Source organism: Triticum aestivum, chromosome 3A (genome assembly GCF_018294505.1).
Source record: "Triticum aestivum cultivar Chinese Spring chromosome 3A, IWGSC CS RefSeq v2.1, whole genome shotgun sequence".
NCBI lineage: Eukaryota > Viridiplantae > Streptophyta > Magnoliopsida > Poales > Poaceae > Triticum > Triticum aestivum.
Window position 1 is genome coordinate 6,837,509 of NC_057800.1, and position 20,210 is coordinate 6,857,718.

The 20,210-nt window shown below is 45.9% G+C and overlaps 1 long non-coding RNA gene across 11 annotated transcripts; it reads left to right on the top strand.

Annotated features, from left to right (window-relative positions):
- Window positions 1-11,673: 11,673 nt before the first annotated feature.
- On the top strand, window positions 11,674-18,558 carry LOC123059762 (uncharacterized). Of its 11 annotated transcripts, XR_006427568.1 has the most exons (11): window positions 11,676-11,833; window positions 12,191-12,200; window positions 12,316-12,397; window positions 12,584-12,803; window positions 12,882-13,060; window positions 13,273-13,457; window positions 13,859-14,010; window positions 16,070-16,178; window positions 16,269-16,368; window positions 16,487-17,917; window positions 18,071-18,558. It is a non-coding gene; the product is annotated as an uncharacterized lncRNA (long non-coding RNA). The 11 variants fall into 11 exon arrangements; XR_006427570.1 differs by having other exon boundaries at window positions 11,674-12,397; window positions 16,487-17,188; window positions 17,601-17,917; XR_006427567.1 differs by having other exon boundaries at window positions 11,675-12,397; window positions 16,487-16,576; window positions 17,002-17,917.
- The last annotated feature ends 1,652 nt before the right edge of the window (window positions 18,559-20,210 follow it).

The following is a 20,210-nucleotide window of genomic DNA, read 5'->3' on the forward strand; positions in this document are numbered from 1 at the left end:
GTCCAGCGGCGCATCGAGCAAGGCCACGCCATGGCGACGTACGCCCGCGCGCGCCGCGACGCACCGTCGTAGTTGACCCAGACCATGTAGAAGCCGTCGTTGACTGTGGTGTCGATGGGAGCGAGCTGGATGCCGAAGGGCGTGAGCGAGGTGGCGTGGGTGCAGCGGACGCCGTTCACGTCGAGGCCGACGTGGTTGTCATCGAGGTTGTAGGGCTGCTTCACCCTGTCCAGCTCCACGACCGCGAACCCGTTGGCGGGGTTGCCGTCCATGGACGCGTTGGTGAGGCCTAGGTACCCGCCGTGGCTGCCGGGGGGCAGGCCGCCGCCGCCGTTGCTGGACGCGACGGCGAACGCGAGGCCTTCGCCCTTGCTTGTCGCGTTGGTGCGGTAGAGGTTAATCCGGAACACGGTGGAGAAGGAGGCGACGTACCTGCCACCGGAGGCCGCCTACGCAAGATTTGGCCGCCTACGCAAGATTTGGCGGCATGCTAGCCCCCGGAGGCCGCCAGCCACAGCCGTAGACGCGCGAAGGGCAATCCGCGTAGAGGGAATTTTTCGGAGACTTCTCCATCACCAAAAATTATGAAAAAATACCATCGTTCCTATAGCACATGTGCCCGCGTCGTGCAAAAAAACTCATGATTTTATCGCGCTCCGAGTATTTAGTAATATTGACGCCGCATTGTTACCGCAGAATGTCTACTACCGTGTCATCACCGTCCGTGAGGGGGGGCCATGCCCCGGAGACGCGTCCCGCCTCTTCGGACATGCCACCACACCACCCCGCATGTATGAGGGCCCGGTGCGATGCTCCGGTGGCATTGCTATCCCCCCAGTGCCCCCGTCCCGCCTAACCCTGTAGCGTTTGACCACGGGATCTAGCCCTTTGACTTTGCACGGACGGGCTTTGACCAGTGGACCTCCCCACCCGGTTGTGTTAGGTCAGCCCATAGGAACACTTTGGAGCAACATCCGGGCCAGACCCACAGCAAGATCCCCTCCATGTGGACCCCACGCGTCCGTTTCCCTCCTCTAGGTGCCGGCGGCGGCGCCGTCCGTGAGGGGGGCACACCCCGGACACGCGTTTCGGGCGTTTGTAACCGCCACAACACTTCCAGACTTGTGAGTGGCCGCCTATGCAAGATTTGGCGGCATGCTAGCCCCCGGAGGCCGCCGGCCACACCCGTAGACGCGCGAAGGGCAATCCGCGTAGAGGGAATTTTTCGGAGACTTCTCCATCACCAAAAATTATGAAAAAATACCATCGTTCCTATAGCACATGTGCCCGCATCGTGCAAAAAAACTCATGATTTTATCGCGCTCCGAGTATTTAGTAATATTGACGCCGCATCATTACCGCAGAACGTCTACTACCGTGTCATCGCCGTCCGTGAGGGGGGGCCACGCCCCGGACACGCGTCCCGCCTCTTCGGACATGCCACCACACCACCCCGCATGTATGAGGGCCCGGTGCGACGCTCCGATGGCATTGCTACCCCCCAGTGCCCCCGTCCCACCTAACCCTGTAGCGTTTGACCACGGGATCTAGCCCTTTGACTTTGCACGGACGAGCTTTGACCAGTGGACCTCCCCACCCGGTTGTGTTAGGTCAGCCCATAGGAACACTTTGGAGCAACATCCGGGCCAGAACCATAGCAAGATCCCCTCCGTGTAGACCCCACGCGTCCGTTTCCCCCCCTCCAGGTGCCGGCGGCAGCGCCATCCGTGAGGGGGGGGGCACACCCCGGACACGCGTGCCGGGCGTTTGCAACCGCGACAACACTTCCAGACTTGTGAGAGGCTGCCGGCGCAAGATTTGGCGGCATGCTAGCCCCCGGAGGCCGCCGGCCACAGCCGTAGACGCGCGAAGGGCAATCCGCGTAGAGGGAATTTTTCGGAGACTTCTCCATCACCAAAAATTATGAAAAAATACCATCGTTCCTATAGCACATGTGCCCACGTCGTGCAAAAAAAAAATCATGATTTTATTTGCGCTCCGAGTATTTAGTAATATTGACGCCGCATCTTTACCGCAGAACGTCTACTACCGTGTCATCGCCGTCCGTGAGGGGGGGCCACGCCCCGGAGACGCGTTCCGCATCTTCGGACATGCTACCACCCCACCCCGCATGTATGAGGGCCCGGTGCGACGCTCCGGTGGCATTGAGGGCCATGGGGGGACGGGGGCCCTGGGGGTAGCAATGGCACCGGAGCGTCGCACCGGGACCTCAACCGTGAGGGGGGCACTCCCCTGAGCCGCGTGTTGGGTGCCTGCGCCTGCCACCATGCTTCCACAACCGTAGGAGGGCCCACCGCAACGCCTAGCGGCATTGCTACCCCCAGGTACCCCGTCCCGTCTAACCCTGACAAAGACGACCGCTGGGTCTAGCCCTTTGACTTTCGCCGGACGGGGTTTGACCGGTGGACCTTTTCACCTGGTTTTCATAGCCCAGCCCATAGCTAGACCCCCCAACACCGTCCCGGCCCAACCCACCCCAAGATTCCCTCCGTGTCGGCCCGACGTGGCCGTTTCCCCTCTCTGTGACATGGTGGCAGCGACGCCCGTGAGGGGGGCACACCCCGGAGCCACGTGTCGGGTGCCTGAGCCTGCCACTACGCTTCCACAACCGTAGGAGGGCCCACTGCGACACCTCGCGGCATTGCTACCCCCCAGGTACACCGTCCCGTCTAACCCTGACACAGACGACCGCCGGGTCTAGCCCTTTGGCTTTCACCGCACGGGGTTTGACCGGTGGACCTTTTCACCTGGTTGTCATAGCCCAGCCCATAGCTACACCCCCAACATAGTCCCGACCCAACCCACCCCAAGATTCCCTCCATGTCGGCCCGACGTTGCCGTTTCCCCCCTCCGGGACACGGCGGCAGCGACGCCCGTGAGGGGAGGGGCACACCCCGGAGCCGCGTGCCGGGTGCCTGCGCCTGCCACCATGCTTCCACAACCGTAGGAGGGCCCACCGCAACACCTGGCGGCATTGCTACCCCCCCCAGGTACCCTGTCCCGTCTCCCCTCTCCATAACACGACGGAAGCGACGCTCGTGAGTGGGAAATCGATATATATATATATAAGGCACATTTAAGTTAATCTAATTATTTAGGAAAAAAATAAAAAGGAAAAAGAGAAAATAAATAAAATATGAAAAAAAATATTAGAAATCTATGCCTACGGCTATGCCGTCGGCATAGCTACAGCCACAGAAGGGTAGAGCCATGGATCGATGACGTGGCATATGGCGCGGATCGATGACGTGGGACCGTCCATGGGCCAAGCCTATGCCGACGGCAAGGCTGTCGGCATAGATATGCCACCCCACGGACGAGTGAGCGTTACGGATCGTTGACGTGGCAGATCACGCGGATCGATGACGTGGCAGATATGCCGACGGCGACCGTTAGGCCCCGTCGGCGTAGGCTTCACGCCGTCAAAGGATGTCGCCGCCCGGGCAGTCGGGCACACAGATATGCCGAAGACAGCCTCTATGCCGACGGCCGCCGTAGGCATATTTATTGGGATGCCGACAGCCCATCTGTGCCGACGGCCCCTGTCGGCATAGGTGGACGTATGCCGAAGGCTTTTCTACGCCGACGGCCTGACCTGTGCCGTCGGGATAGATCCGTTGATGCCGACGGGGGCCGTCGGCATAGATTTGGCCGTCGGCAATTGGGTAAATTCTGGTAGTGACGTTGTTCGTTTTGTAGTACAAAATCGCTTGCCTCTTTTTCCGTCGCCCCGCACATCCCTTTTTCCAGATCCGAGGTCAAGATCGAAGTGTTCGGCATCCAAACTCTTGCCCTCACATACCTATATATTACTTCAGCCAGGGGAGAAAACCAACTATACGCCCGAGAATTCTGAGCATATGGCAGGCCTCGCCTGCGATCCGTCCTCGCCTCCATGACTCGCGCTGTCCCGGATAACTCATGTGCTCACGATGCGATCCGCCACCTCCGTACGAGCCCCAATCACAAGATCATCGGCCCCGCTCACGCCTTCCACCAGTCGCACTTCGGGGAGATGTCGTCCAATCAGGAAGGAGGGGATCGATGAGAAGGTCGCGAGAGGTGGCACGGCTGGGGGAGGAATTATGCTTCCATTGGTCCCTTCTGCAGGAGTGGAGGAGAAACAGGAAGCCATCGATTCGCCATCCAGGTCGGGTAGCTGGCTAGAGCAAGCATACCGATGCATGCATGACCTATGAACATACATGTATGCATGCGTGCGACCTCGCCGGCCTAGCCGATGCAAACTTGCACAGCGGCACGGCCTCATCCGTCACCACGGAATCCGGTGAGCTCTCTCTTCCGCCGTTGCCACTGTCACCATCACAAGGATACACTCGACGCGATTATTCCCCCGACAAGTACTCCTTCGACTCCCCCCGCCCCCCGCTCGCCTCGCCATCTAGCTGTCCGAGCTCGAGGAGGCTTCGGCGTCCTGCATCGCTGTGTGCAGGAGATCTCGGCACTCTGTGGTAAATAAGGTCGCCACCCTCGAGGCCACGTTGGGCACGAGGCAGCCTTCCTCGCCAAACTGATCGGGTATGCCTTTAGGCTCTAACATGAGCTGAACGAGCTGATGCTGCAAGCCTCAACATGTCAGTGGACGCGACCAGGATGGCCTACTTGCAGAAGGTCATGCACGTTATGGAGCAATGGAGTCCTGCGAAACAAGTGCATACACAATAGCCATGCATTGGTAAAACCTTTATGCGTGATAATTATGATCAGAGATCTATGCATGCGTCAATGTACGGACTACTATATATTTTCTTCACTTTTCGGTCAAAAAATTGCACTGCACAAGATAAATCATACATGGCGGATCATCAAAGACACCATGCTGAAGTAGCAGAGAAACCCACGTGGCCAGTTAAGATGAATTCTTATATTAACTCGATCCACTCCATACAGGTGAGAGAGCCCAAGAGTTTTTTTTATATATGTATGATCAGTGGAGCAATCTTTCCATGTTGACTGTTTTTAACGAGGATGCCCTATAGTAATTCATTGTGTTGTTTGTTGACCATGGATGCAAATTGTTAATAGGCTTATATTGATATTATGATGCATAAAAATATTAAGTGGCTTGATGCATTGTATATTACATACAACAAGGGTAGTTAGCTGCTCTTTCTTGCACAGTGATTACTCGATGGTGATTGTCATTTTTTGATGTCTGGTTCTATGATTTTTTTATCCTCAATTATGCCTTTCTCAGCGATTTAACATCTTTATCACCTATAGTTTCAAGAAGAAAAACTATACCAGAAATTGTTGACAAATTAATATTTAATGCAAACCTGCTACCCCCTCCATCCACACATATATAGGGCCTAATGCATTTTTCGAGATTGTCTTTGACTATTAAGATTAATTGTATATGAGATGTATAATGTCAAAATTATATCATTGGAAGCACCTTTCATGTACGTATTTGAGAGTATGCTTTGTCTATAACTTGCATAATCATATATTTTGGCTCTAACATGCGGTCAAAGTTACATCAAAAATGCATTAGGCCCTATATAGATGGATGGAGGGAGTATATACAATTGAGCAGTCACAAGGTGACCTTGATTTGAAGGTGAACAAATGACCTAAGGGCTCTTTTTATCCCGTTGCAACGCACGGACTCTTTTGCTAGTTTTCTATCCCTAATAATAATAATAATAATAATAATAATAATAATAATAATAATAATAATAATAATAATAATAATAATAATCTTTACCTACTAATAAAGCAAATAGTGCTTCTGCCCGTACGTCATAGAAATTGCCCTCGAATTTGGCATAAATTACCCGCCATGCCATCCATAAGTAACATGATTCGGATTTATTTCAAAATCACCGCAGGTTTATTTCTTACAGGGCGATACACTTATATTGCACAATCCTCCGGTAGCGCAATGGCCATGGCGTCGGCCTACCACGCAGGAGACCAGCGTTCGATCCCTGGTTCCTACACCTTTTTGCCACGCAGGTCTTCCACCCCCGCGCGCTAATAGGCCGGCCCATAATTGGCTGGGGGTGGGCCTGTTTACTATTCTTTTTTTTGCTTTTTATTTCCTTATTTCTGTTTTTATTTTTTCTTATTTAAATTAATTCAGGATTTTTTAAAGAATAAAATTCCGAAAAGCTGCGGGATTTATTGAGAAGTAATAAAATATTCATGACTTCAAAATATTTTTTGCATATCATAGAAAAAATTCGGAATATCAAATAGATGTTCATGAAATAAAAAAATCATGATTTTTAAAATAATAATCCAGTAGTCTGGGATATCAATTAGAAAAAAATGTACATGGCACGCCCATGTGCGGCTGGTTGCGCCTGTTTTCTGTTTCGTTTTTTGCTTTTTACCTTTTTAATTCTGTTTTTGTTTTTCATTCTTTACAATCATTCAGGATTTTCAAAAGAACCAAATTTCAAAAATCTGCGAGATTTATTGAGAAATCATAAATTGTTCATGATTTCAAAGAAAAATCGCATATCATAAAAAAAAATCACAATATCAACTAGATGTTCATGAAAAAAACATGATTTTTTTGAAATGTTTCCAAAATTAAAACAGGCCCGTAAATGATGAACAAAACGAAACATCGCCTGCGTCGAAGTTTTAATAGGGGATCTGTAGAGGTCAATTTATGATTTTATTTAGTCCCTCGCATCGGGTAAAAAAAAGGTTTCCATGTTTCGTACGACGCTGAAGCCAAAAAATATTGACACAATTTTCTATGGGTTAGTTTTTGTAAACTATATAAAATGACTAAATGTCTATTTTGCCTCCATACACAGCTATGTTTATTCTGGTACCATGGTAATTGTTAGGACAACCACCGCTACGCTAGGTCAAGATTATATACATCATTCATCAGTCTAGCTTAGGTAGGGTTCATCAATGCAGTTTACTCAGCCAAAACTAATTCGTTGTGGCGCCTTAGGAAATCAAATCATGGTCAAACCATCACTTTTTTTTAAATGACTTTTCAAAAGTCTCTTATCTCATCATGACATCACTTAGACATAGTTTTTGAAATGACATTTTAAAAGCCCTTATCTCACCTTGGCATTTTAAAAGCCATTATCTACCACTCCCGCATAGTTTGATAGTTTTTCCTCCCGTTGCAACGCACGGGCATATTTGCTAGTAATAATAATGCACGGATTGACTCCGTGGGTTCACCGTCACAATACGCTTTCTTCCCGTGAATTTACGCTTTCAGTTTAAATATGAAACATATTCAAGGTGGTACTAAATTTCTGTCTCGGTAATTCAACGAGGCGAATTCTGCGCCGGTTCGCCAACTGGCGTGCTTGTAATTGGACCGGCCCGTTTTTCCTTTATATTTTTCAAACCCAAGTAAAAAAGGTGGTTAATGCGTCAGAAGGGTTCAAACTCAGGATCTCTTTGCAGAGACCGCAGGTGCACTAACCACTAGGACACTAACTCATTTGTGCACAAATACATGTTACCTTCTTTTATTCTTTCCCCGGTCGCGGTTCTTATTCCTTATTCCTTTTTTTGTTTTCTTCATTGCACGAATTTGGTTCAATAAAACGTACGTGTCGTGTCAAAGTCATGTACTACTACTAGAAAACCAATTAAATAAGAAAACAAAGAAACTCACGATCAGGACTTCCAGTTGAACCTTCCTAACCCTCCCATATATATGATGCCTGGGATCACGTGCTCTCCTATACCTAGGCGAGACGCCGAGACCTCGCATCGAGGAAGAGCAGCGCGAGTTCGAGGAAGCACGATGGGCGTCCTTGGTCTTCCTCCCGATCGAGATCGGCCACGGTGTTGCCCGAGGTCGTGTGCATGACTTCCTTGATCTCTCACGATGCGTATGTTTGTTACCTTGCTCACGTCCTCCTCGACTCGATCGGCTCCAGAGAGCTGGATCGTCTCTTGTGATATATAGATCGCAATGGCGGCAAAGGTCCCAAGAACGCCCGCTGGACTTCACTCCAGATCGAGCTCTACCAGTACCCGTTCACCCCATGAGATTTGTCCGCCGACCGTCTCCTCGGCTCAGCGCCGCCCCCGCTGGACTCTCCCGCTCCCGCCTAGCGCGTCCGTCAACCGTGATCGGGCTCTTCTCTACCGGCACCGATCATCAGTAGGTCGCCGCCTCCCAACCCCATGCATCGATCATCCTCCACTCATTGCTCCCTTCATTGGCAGTTGCAGACGTATGTTCTCGCTGTTCGTCATGGTGCAGTGCTTAAGGTGTTCCGGGAGCCGCTGGCTGGCGCAGGAAGAAGCGTCTCGCCGGTTTACCACTCCATCGCCTATCAATTGCACCACCAAGGTATGTTGATCGAGGTCGAGGTTCACACAACATTGTGAATCAGAGATAGAGTCGTGTGCTTGGTGTAGTGTCGAGTGGCCTGTGACTCTGAACGTTGTTCCAGCTTTCCTTTTTCTCATATACTTCCCAAGCAGGTAGAAGAGCGTTGATCCCAATTTTCATGTTCTAACCTTGCTATGAGATGTAGAAGAGCGTGAACTACATCCTGGTGAGGTGATGGCTTTTCATGCAGGATGCAGCAGCAGCAGCAGCATGCAGGGATGGATGAAAGTAAGTAGCAGACTAGCACTTTGCACGTCTTATAATTCTCCCTAATTGGTGATACGTTGCATCAGTAACGTATCCGTTCAACAATCCTTCTGTTATTGCTGCTGCTCCGGCCTATGAAGATATCTGTCCATGCATATCTTCTTGATGGACAGACATAATATCTTGGATGCCCATAAATATGTTAGAAAACATGGGTTGTGGGAATCACTTCCTTTTACTTAACATATATTTACATATAAGTTTTGGCTTTTATATGCTTCAACTGCAGTGCCAACTGGGTGAGACTTCGCGGCGAGGACAAGAGCCCAATTGGAGTGTCTGATAAGAAAAAATCCCGACATCATTTATGCATGAAAAAATAACTCTAACCTGCATGAGCAGACAGGGCCAAGCAAAGGTTGCATGGACGTGTGAATTAGTATACAAGTCTCCTATATATGCTTCAAAGAAAAACTCTGAGATCCATAGATGAGCTAGGTAAGTACAAAGCTACGAATTTTCCTGTAGCTATGTGAGTTTGTGATGTTTTCCATATGTATTTCCTTAAGACAACAAAAGCATCCTACTTTTCAGTCTATAAGTTAGTTTATGAGTTGATCCAGTGCCAAACACAGTTCAGTTGAACATGTTTGTTACAATATTTTTACGACATGAGCGTGAATTTTGAAGAAGTAATTGCCGGGTTAGATCGAAATATTATAGTATGTCTTTTAGAAAACGTTTCTTGAAATTCAGAATAATTCTTTGAATTATCAATTTCTTTTGACAACCAAGATATTTTTTCAAAAATGCGAACATTGCTTTAGTTTGTGAATAAATTTGAAAAAGGGTACATTTTCTTGCATTTGTAAATAAATTTTAAAAATCATGAGATGAGATGTGAACAAAATGTGGTCATAACCACTGAAGAATATGATTTTTTTCTCCCGTTGCAACGCACGGGCCCTTTTGCTAGTAATAATAAAGCACGGATTGACTCTGTGGGTTCATCGTCACTTTTCATTAATAAAGTTGCAAATAATTACCCACCACTGCCATCCATAGGTGAAAAAAATGTTTCGCTAAAGATCTAAAAAAAGACATTAGAAAAAGATAAAAAAGAGAAAGAGCTACCCGACCCAACCCTTCACGACCCTGCCTCCCAAATCCCAATCCCATCTCGACTCCAGCGCGCCGACTTTCAAAAAAAAAAGACTCCAGCGCGCCGCCACCTCTTGCCCCGCCCGGCCGGCGCTCCGCCTCCCGTCGCCGAGCGCCGTCGCCCCTCCTCGCCGCGCCGCCGGACCGCCTACCGTCGTCACGCGCTGCCATGGCCTACCTTGCCGCCCCGCCTACCCCTACCCCAAGTTCCCCCACACCCGCGCCCATCACCGGCATCCATACGCGCGACCTGTTTCTCCGTTGCCGGGCGGCTGCAGGAGGTGGCCGGCGTCGCCCCGTCATCAAATCCCCTAGCCGCTTGGTCTCATCCGCCGCATGCTGGCTGCCCGTACAGGATTGACGCGCCCTATATCTGGCGACCCGCGGCTACTCCTCCCAGCCCCGGATCTCCTCTCCTGCCACCTACGACCCACGGCTTCAATGATCCACGACAAGGGATGATGACCAACTCGGCTGCCCCCTTCCCCGTGCAGCTGCCTCTGAGGCTGCAGCAGCCTTCGCACGAGGCCACTACGGCGCCACCTATGCTGTCCTGAAGTTCCGTCAGATTTGTCAATTTCAGTTTCAGCAGTTTTTGTCAGATTAAGTTTCATCAGATTCAGAAAATTCAGTTTCGTCAAAGTTTCAGTTGTAAGTTAATTTCTCGCGCACGTTGGCGCTCGGCGCTCGACGTCGTCCACTTCCTCACATCACTCGAGCCCAAGTGCATGCAGGTTACACCAGCCTTTGATTTATATACCTACCGTATGTCCACTGATCAGTGACATGAAGGTTGGGCGCTCTGAGCTAGAACATAAGCTGATTGATGAGATGAGTTAAAATGCTTCTGATTGGTTAGACCCTCAATATTCCAAACTGAAGTCCAAGGAAGAAGGATCAGGAATAGCAGGTACGAAGCCCATGAGTTATTTGTCTTACAGGCATGCACGTGAACAAGGTTCTACATAGTTCCAGATTTCCAATGGACGCTGGTGTTGTTGGCTGACATCTCCGGGGTTGTACATCATGATGGTTACCAAGACACGACAATGATCTAAATGCTACAGACCTGAATGAAATACCATGACTGCAGGTCGTTGCTTATTTGCGTTCGAAGAGGTGCAGCAAAAAGTGAGAAGCAACTGAGGTAATCGCTGATTGAAAAAAATACATGATGCACTGATGGATTATCATGTATATAATGCCTGTTATTGGAAAGACCGATGTTTTGCTCTGAACTTGTTTGTGTTAATTTTTGGAGAGCGGTTTTTTGTAGGACGGGCTACACGGTACCCTCTATCATAGCCGTCCAATGTGGGCTTTAGTGTATTTGGATGTGTGCCTAGATTTGAAAATAGTGGAGGAGCTGTCTCAAATATCCATGGTCTGTCAGAGCTTGCCAGTAATTAACAGAGGAGGAGCAGTGCACTCCTTGCTGCAGTGGTCATATGTTTGTCCGTGCACTTTCTCACCTTTAAATGACATCTTTTTTTTCACTCACGCACGTCACCTCTCTCTCTCTTCTCATTTCTCTCACACAACACCTCTGCTCCTTCATCTCTCACATCACCTCTCTCTCACGAGAAAATGTTATATGCTCTCTATCTCTAAAAACATGCTCTTTCTCTCTGCTCTCTCTCTCTCATAGCACCTCTCTTCTGTCTCACATCACCTTTTTCTCAGAAAAAATACGCTCTCACATCACCTATCATAAAAAAAATGTTTTCTGTGTGCTCTCTTTCTCAGAAAACACACTTCTTTCTCTCTCTCATAGCATCTCTCTCTTCTCTCACGTCACCTCTTTCTCAGAAAAACACGCTCTCTCACCTCCCCTGCCCACGGCTTCCCTGGATCCCACTCCCCCTACCATAATATTCCTATTTCAAGGCATGCAAAGTGTTTGATGAAATTTGACAGTAAAATTGTTTTCTGTGCTGGCCGGTAGAACGGCCGCGTCGCCAAGCTGCAGCGGGTGCCGCGGCGGACGAGGCGCCGCTTGTGTCGGAGCCCGAAGCGCCCGCGGAGCTGGCACGGTGGTGGCTCTGCTGTATGTGGGAGCTCGGTTCCGTCCTCAACTTCCTCCACGTGCGTGTCCCTTTTCTACCATCATACCCTACCCCCAGCGGCCGGCAGATCGGCGTACTGGGTTTGCTTCTTCGCTTAGGCTTCTAGGAATTTACTGCTAATCTTTAGTTTTCTTGCATTAACTATTTGAGCACATGGTACAGTAGCAGCATGGCTGATGCCTGCTATTTCATCGCTGGAACATACTTCATTCATTGATTTACTAGAGTAGATTTGATTGGCACTGTATTTGATCACATGCTCTGCTTAGGCAATACATGTTGTTCAGCCAGCATCTCTAGGATTGGTTATGTTGGAAACAATTTAATGCCAGTATTGATATTCCATTCACTAAACTAACAGAGATCCAAACTGCAGGTTGCAGAAGGTGATGTACCAATAGTTGCATCACATGGCTTAGTCCTGTACATGAGAATTGCTTGATCAGATATTCAGATTCAGTCTTATCTTCATAGTTTTTCTAATTGTTCGATCTTGTGCAGAGCTGAAATTGAATTGTACAAGGAGCTTGAACCATCGACTCGCTTACTGATCTTGAAAGCAATATGCGACATACGTGTCGAGGTCCGTGCTATTGCCATCCTAGGGAGGCAATGAAGTTTTTCGAAGTGCCAATCTTTTAAAATGTGCATTGCGGTAGAGAACTGTTACACCATTCTGATGTTGTATGTCTCAATTGTGTTTTGTGTTAAGTATATCAATCCTAACTTGGACTGACAGTTTGAACCGAGTTCCATTATGTTGATTCAGATTGTTAGAAAGCTTATTTCACTATGCTGAGAAGCGATACAGGGGCATAAAGCAAGCGAGCAGGTGTGTGCAGCGACCTGCTACTGCACTAATAGCCTTGACAGAGCACCGGGGCCGGCTCGACAGGGCATGCCGCCTGCCGGTGGACACCTGGATGTGCGCGCCGGAGATGGACCCGCTTCGTTGCCTCTGCAGCCTAGACAGAGCTCCGCCAGTGCTGGTGATGGCGCTCTCCATCTACTTTCTCCACCGGCTATCAGAGAGTAGAGATCATATCGTGGATTTGTTTTTTCTTCAGAGACGTGCTCCCGTCGTTGTTGGCTGTCGAATTTGCAATGCAATCCATCCCTATGTCGATGTCCTAACCACTTCGTACTTCGGCACAATCCGCAGAACATAGCAGCTGCCGCAATTTACCCATTGATTTCTTGGAGTGATCCAAACCTAGGAAAGCCTGCTACTTGTGCAAACAACAGGGTAAGAAGTTTCAGTTTTCTTACTAATGCACCTCAATTTGAAAGGTTAGAACATTTTATTCACCCGTCCTATTTTTTATCTATACTGATGATCATTTTTTCATCTCTGTGATCTTCTTTGCTCCAGTTGTGTTAATACTTTGTTTGCACGTCAGTGGAAATTAAAATTTCTTGCTACCATGAGAGTTACTCCATGTCAGTATGTACATGCAGATGTAAGCAATGGAGAAACTCGTGCAGATGATGATTGAAGCATTCTTCACGAATTTTCCAACCTAAACTGGCTACAGAGTTGGGGAAAAGACGAGTCTAGGCTCTTGATGAACACATCTTCTTTCCCAGATGACTAACAGTTGGCACCTCTATACATTACATCAGGCCAACGCTACAAAGCCCCTGTATGCCTCTGCCTGCCTGCCTCAATGGACATTCCGGTCACAAAAAAGTAGATAAAAATACTAATCAGTTTGTCAAAATACATGTTGGTTATCTTATGAACAAGTATAGCTGTCAGCAGAGTACAAGAAAATATGTTTCAATTTTTCCATGAAGCAAACTTATATTATGATTATCACATTTTGATCTTGGAGTAATGGTCGACTTTAGTAGATGTTACTGCAGTATACACCAGTCCCCTATTTCTACCTACAAGTCTGAGCTCCATCGGAATAATCAGATTAGTGTATCACAACCTTGATGTTTTTAAACATGCATATTTTGTAGTTATTTTAGTATTATGCAGAATGCATACCTATCCCTCGAATTTATGTATAAATTCTGCAATTTCTTGGCATTTCAGGTTTGGGAATATTTGACTCAGAGGACAAGCCCAAGCTAGCTGATCAAAAGGCACACAATCTGTGTATGCAGCAAGAGTTGTTGGCGGCTAAAATCATGAAGCAACGGACTAACAAATTGTGGCCAGCATACACGCAGGCGAAGATAGCCAATGTATTTGCATGTTTTCTTGACTTAGACTACAATGCATTTTCCATGAAATAAATTATCTTGCCATCTGCTCTTTAGATACAGACATACAATAGATTAAATGTATAGACGTCGGCACAAATTTCAAATTTTGGGACGTAACCAAAATAGTTGGCTAAACTTTGGGAGACAAAGAGAATAATTGTAGTTGTGTACAACGAGAAGCTCCCTTTCTTTTGAAATCATAGTCTGAAATCATACTATATAAGAGGGTATTTTTGCAACATGTGCATTTTCTTACTTCCGAAATCATACTATATCTTCCCTAATACTTATATATATATATATATATATATATATATATATATATATATATATATATATATATATATATATATATATATATATATATATATACTAATAATAAAGCAGTTACTGTTTCTGGGCGTCCGTCGTCGCTAGCGATTTTGCATAAAAGTCCCTTGGTTTATAAGAAATTAACCCGCAGTCCCTGTTTTAGTAGGTCTCTATATAACATTTCAATTTTACAAAAAAAGCCCCTCTAATCCCGCACGGGCGCGAAGCGGACCGCGCCGCCGCCCGCAGCTCCCGCCTGCCCTCGCTCCCCTCGCGCCCGCAAGCTCCCGCCTGCCCTCGCTCCCCTCGCGTCCGCAAGCCGCCTCGCCGGCGACCCCACCCCTCCGCCACGCCCCGCCATCGGCGACCTTCACCGCCAGACCTTTGTCTGCTTCGCCGCCTCGCCCCTCTCGCTTCTCCTCCTTCTTCTCAATCTCCTCTCACCTCTCTCCCTCTTTCTTGCTGGACAGGGGCCTCCATGGTGCCGCCGACCCTCAATCTCGCCGGATCCGGCCGCCCCCACGCCAAATCCGCTGCAAATGGATCCACCCCCGGCCGGATCCGACCGGGCCCCGCTGTCGTTGCCACCGGAGCGCTCCTCCTCCCCACCGTGGCACATCCTCTCTAGGTCGCCGGATCCAGTGCCATGCCGGCCACGGCCAGAGTTGGAGGAGCTGTTGTCTACTACCTTTCCCTAAAGCGGTGAGCCCTCTACAATGGAGACGACGTCGTCTCGTCGTGCACACCACGGGGGTTAACGGCGGAGCAGAAGCCCGCGCCCCTACTCCCCACCGCGCCATATCCTCTCCAGGTCACCGGATCAGGCGGAGATCCCTGCCAGCCGATGATGAATCATACCCTTCATATATATACATCCCCACCCCCCTCAAGAGAAATCTGGAGGCAAGAATAGGTTTAAGTTCTCCCACGGCTGCTCTTCTAATTTTTTACTTAAATTAGGTAAAGATTTGCTTGTTCTCTCTCTGCAATTCAAATGTGCTAGACGCTTGAAATACTTAACCTCATTTGGTTTAGAGAAATAAATAATTCACACAGATAGTAGAATACTTAGACGACTTTGAGAAACTTTGGTCATTAAAACTGAGGATATATGAGTGAGCATAGAAGAACACAAGTCTATTCAAAGCAACAGAATGTAGTAGTTACTTAACAGGCCAGATTAGTTTCTGTAGTTACCTATTTTTGCTCTGTCAAAGTGTAAGATAATGTTCATCTCAATCCAAGAGGTGTAAATGATCATGCCATCTAATAATGGTATCGATGTTTGGCTTTGTTTGGCGACTGGAATTTTCTATTTTGAAAAGTTACTGGTGATGGTACATCAGAATCGGCAAACTCTACAGGGTTTAAGCAAGTGGTACTAAAAAGTACTTCTAGAAATTTACAATGCCTAGGTGGTTTGATGTTCCATGTTCATCACTTTTGCGAATACTTTGATAGGACTAAATGAATAACAGAACCCTTTGTGCTCTATATGATTTACCGAGAGGATTGGGCTAGGAGTTAGTTTAATTTGTATGTTAGGACAAAGATGATTCAGTGATGAAATTACAGTTGCTAATTCAATGTATAGATCCTACTCTGTACACATTGACATTCTTATCAGCAATTTAATATGTCCTATCTTTTTGACCTCGGAACAGTAGGGGAGCCCCCTATGGTATTTTAATATGACCTATCTCATTCGCCGTTATTTCTGCTGAAGATTATTTGAAATTATCAGGCAGTGGCCCTCTTCAAGTCCTACTTTGGTGGAACTTTTGATCAAGATGCTATCAGGAATAACTTGGTGCTAATATACAAACTTCTTGATGGTAAGGGCACATCCAGTTTTGGACTTTGCTTGCTGCTTCACTTTCCACCATGGAATGTTTTTTGTTTGTAATATTGACTCTGTGCAACAGTGCAGAGATTATGGACTTTGGTTATCCTTAGAATCTCTCACCTAAATTTTTGAAGTTATACATAACCCAGGAACGTGTACGGTCGCCATTTTCCTCCAAGGTCAGGAGTATATGAATAATGAGTCTGCTGTATTGGATTTACAAAAATAATTATGTATGTTCCTATTTATTTTCTAGGTAAGTAACTAAATCACATATCCTTTTCTCTATATTGATAGCCTTCAGATAAGCCTGTTCTAAATGCGACCCTGCAAGTTATCGGTGTTGTTGGTTGGAGAAGAGATGGTATTGTGTACAAGAAGAATGAGGTATTTGAATTAAATTGTAGGGAGGCTTCAGTTGTATTCAGAAAAAAAACATAGCACCAACATTTATAATGGTCCTAGGTTCCTATCAGAGCGGGGGCTACTAGCAATGCCATCATCCTACATACATTTTAAAATGCATCTCAGTTCTAATACATATTGTACATGAACCAGCATTCGTGTTAGAACAATGGCCCATATTTTCCTCTGTTTTTGTTTCTTTGTTGTCTTTAATGTCATCTCATTTTTACATTCTGTTCTTCTCGCATGTTAGGTTTTCTTGGACATTATTGAGAGCATAAACCTTCTTATGTCTTCTAAAGGGATTTTATGGACCATCAAATTTTACTTATCTGGTCTGAGGTTTCTCGTGTCTTTCCTGTTCAGCTATTTGATGTCCATTGTGTATATTTCTTACATTTCTGCAGGGCGTGTTCTATGATGTGACGTGACTGGAAAGATTCCAATGAAGTGTTTCCTTTATGGAATGCGCCTATCTGAAGTTGGGAATAAATGCCAAAATTTAAATGGCTTAGTAACATCATTTTTTCTTTGGGATGTGTGTCTCCTATTGAGTGTCATGGCTATTGGCATTCTTATATTCAACATAAAAATGTATTCATAGCTTTTTCAGGCTATTGGCATTCTTATATTCAGCATAAAAATATATTCATAGCTTTTTCAGAGTACGCATAAATGCTCAATAAACTATTGCATAGAATTTTAATTAAGCGACATGTGAGAATTTTTCTGGTTATAACCTTTAAGAGGAAATTAGTTTATTTTGGTAGTATGTGTCTCCTAACTTGAATGAATGCAAACTTTGTATGTTAAGGTTATAAGCACGCTTACTTGGATGGTTGGATGCACAAACCTCTAACCACATTAGTGAACTACAGTGTCATTTTTCTGGCCCTGTAAAATTGTAATTATGCATATTCAATGCGACATTTGCACGCTGTAATTCTGTATTCGGTGCTAATATGCTCGCTACCATGTTGGTCTTCTGAAGCCTTCATCTCTGCAGGGTCAAACTTTTGATTTTGGCACTTAGTAAACTGCATCTTGTGCATTGGAGGAGGTAGCCCCTGGACTGGTGAAGACGTGAAGGGCGACACGAGGAGGCTTGCGGTGGTTCCAGGAGCATCTCTTCGACAAGTAGCAGTGCACTACGTTGGACAGCTACCAACCGAGACGGCCGGCTGCCTGACAAGGACACCATTTCTGGTCTTACAGTCCTGGAGCGGTGAGCATCTGAGCTTCCATCACCGATCTGAATAACAAACTTGCGGCGCTCCTTAGCGTCACTGATTGAAACATTAGCAACAACAATACTTGCTTCAGGTGTGTGCTCCTCCAATCAATATATTTACAACTGTGTGTCACACGCTGTTTATTGATGAAATTCAGGATAGACACCTTAGCGTCACTGATTGTAGCATTGTCCATCTAATCTTCCTTTTTCTGTTCATAATACTTGATATGTCTGATTACCAGGCTTAAGGAGTAAAGAACGGCAAGCATGGATGACAGAGGGACAACACCTGCTCCAAATTTGAAAAATCCAGGAGGTTTACAACAGGCATGCAAGGTCCTCGAAAAGTTCAAGTAAGTGCTATACGTGACGTAGAGGAGAATGCTATATAGGACATGCACATGTAGTTGCTACTTCTAAAGAACGGCACAAGTTTGGACCAAACGCTGGGAGAATACAAAAGGTATAATTGCATAAAGTTTACTACTGTAATAGATCCAGGTTGCAGTGATGAAGAGGACAATGATGTGTAGGACATAGTGGTCGTTACTTCTATAGATTCAGAAGGATGCAGGTTCGGATCAATTGTCAAGATGATACAAAAGGTGTTGCACAAATTTTACATACTATGTTGGGTGATTTGTTTGGCATTCATTCTCTGTTATGCCTGATGCATGTGTCTTAAGCCTACTAATAACTTTTTGGATCAATGGTAAATCTACTGAACAAACTCCTGTCTTATCCCTATTGTGTGTCTTCAGGTTAATCTATTCATGGTTAGTTTTCCTTACTGTACAAATGTCTTCTCTTTTTTGTATATTTTCTCTTCTCTGTCCTTTACGGTAATATAGACCGTGCTCACATTGTTGCAACTTGCAATTAGTTCTAGATTTGTTCATGAGTGTCATTCGAGGTCAGAGTAAATATTTTGGCAGAGTAAACAATGATGGAAGTGTCATACAATTTCGTCTTATATAGCTATAACAATTTTGATACATATTTTTATCTGATTAACTTGCACTTCTGCACCACCATAACAAGCGGTGGAGATCTGCCTCTTTGTTTTCAATTAATGTGAGAACTTCTAGCCTTCTAGAACAAGAGTGGTAGCTTCTTTAACTTTGTGTTGTAACAAATATTGTATATGGTCAATTCAGGATGATCTACTTATTAACTTTGTTAATCTGGTTACAGTCAATCTAGGGGGTGCTTCTTTCGCTTCGGTATTTATCAGTAATATTGGTAGTTCTCTGTAGTACTCTGTATTAGTTTTTACCTCTTTGTCCTTCATGATTGCTTAGTTGCATTGTTTTTGCTTCTGACTATACTGCTCTGCTACAGATGATAACGCCATTTGATAAACGTTTGGAAATTCAAGCCTGGTCTTGTTCCGCAACATGTGACCTTCTACTTCTTAATGGACTTTAAGTTTTAGTCACCCTTATATCGTTAGGTAATATAACAAGGTTATTGTTTAGATCATATAATCAAGCATGTCTGCTTATCGAAAAGTTAAGCTTTCCCACCTTGCACGCAACTGCTACCATTATTGCTTAGAAGAGGCAACTTAGTGATACAATCTCTTGACTATAAGGCAGTTAGTGATTGCCATGTTTGTTGAATTAAAGTTTCACCTGTCAGATCAGTTTACACACATTGAATTTTACTTAGTGTGCCTCTAAGGTTTTACCTTCTACAAAGCTATAGCACCTACAGGTGATCCGCTTTTTCTTCTTCTAGATCCCCCTGTGTGTATAATCTTCTTCTAGATCCCCCTTCCTCTTCCTCTTCCTTCCTCTTTTCTTCTTTCAGCCTGCTTGTATGTTGCACCTTGGTGCACCAAACAAGCTGTACTTGTACTGATACTTGTTACTTCATCGGGCTCTGGCCTGTTTTGAAATATAAGGTCGGCAGCCTGCCACCTTCTTTGTTTCATTTTGTTCCAAACAGGGATTTCACTTTTTTGACTCATCATTTTGTGTTGTTCAACTGTCTTGGATCGGCTTGCTTCTAATCGATACCTTAATAAACACACCAGCTACAGCGCTTTCAGATACAGTATGTGAGACCAACTGATTTTACTTTTTTCATTTGTTGGAGACGTACTTTAAGGCTAGAGGGACATCAAGCTCGGAGACAACAACTGCTTGAAGTGTATGGAGGCTGCCTTTGTAGGACAAAACTACCGTGGATGCTTTTATTAAACTAGATGATACCCCGCATGTTGTTGCGGGAATATTTGCAATACATTTCGATGATATGTGATTTCTATGGAACGTGAATAGTGATACTACAAAAACTAAAATTGCAAATCCATATGCTTTATTGTGTTTGATTAATGTATTGTAAAATATCTAATATATGTTTGCATGTTGAGGTGGA